Source organism: Colobus angolensis, unplaced genomic scaffold (genome assembly GCF_000951035.1).
Source record: "Colobus angolensis palliatus isolate OR3802 unplaced genomic scaffold, Cang.pa_1.0 Scaffold178, whole genome shotgun sequence".
Taxonomy (NCBI): domain Eukaryota; kingdom Metazoa; phylum Chordata; class Mammalia; order Primates; family Cercopithecidae; genus Colobus; species Colobus angolensis.
In genome coordinates this window covers 5,548,688-5,549,660 of record NW_012114910.1, presented here as the reverse complement: position 1 = coordinate 5,549,660, position 973 = coordinate 5,548,688, and the positions used below count along the sequence as shown (strand labels likewise).

Below are 973 nucleotides of genomic sequence, written 5' to 3'. Positions count from 1 at the left end.
CGAGACTCCGTCTCAAAAAAAAAAAAAAAAATGCTATTCAACATCCTACAATGCACAGAACAGCCCACAGGACAGCCCACAGGACAGCCCACCACAACAAAGAACTATCTGGCCCAAGTGTCAATAGTGTAAGGGCTTCCAAAGGGCACTGTTTTATCCAAAGTGGTTTGGAAGGGCAGATTACTTTCCTCCTGCCTATTTCCTTCCTTTCTTTTTGTCTGTATCTGTCTATTTATCTTTTTTCTTTTTCTTTTTTTTTTTAGACAAGAGATCTCATTATGTTGCCCAGGCCAGAGTATGGTGGCTATTCACAGGCAGGATCATAGCACTCTACAGCCTCGAACTCCTGGGCTCAAGTGATCCTCCTACCTCAGTCTCTAGAGTAGCTGGGACAACAGGTACTACCACAGCAGGCATTATCTTGTTGTCTTTTTGTCTTTCTATCTCTCTTCTTTTTCTTTTCTCTTGCTTTATTTTTACCTATCTTTCTCCTCTTTTCATCCCTCCTTGTCTGCCTTCCTTCCTTTTTTCAGCATCCTTGGGATTATTTCCTTGACGCAGACTTTTATCTCACCACATCATCAGCTGCTTCTCCATAGCTTCCTTACACTGTCTCCCTCCCTGGAAACATCTCTCTCTCCTATCCTAGACCTAAATCTCGCAGACTTTCCATAAAGCCCAGAGAAAAAAGAGAAGGGGCTAGGCGCTGTGGCTCATGCCTGTAATCTCAGCACTTTGGGAGACTGAGGCGGGCAGATCACTTGAAGTCAGGATTTCAACACCAGCCTGGCCAACATAGTGAAACCCCATCTCTAGTAAAAATACAAAAATTAACTGGGCGTAATGGCACACACCTGTAATCCCACTTACTTGGGAAGCTGAGGCAGGAGAATTGCTTGAACCCCAGAGACAGAGGTTGCAGTGAGCTGAGATTGCACCACTGCACTCCAGCCTGGGCAACAGAGGAAGACTC

General features: G+C 45.1%; 1 protein-coding gene across 1 annotated transcript in view; it reads left to right on the top strand.

Annotated features, from left to right (window-relative positions):
- Positions 1–973, top strand: part of MLKL (mixed lineage kinase domain-like) — a 7,771-nt gene that overhangs the window by 4,650 nt on the left and 2,148 nt on the right. The window lies entirely within an intron of this gene.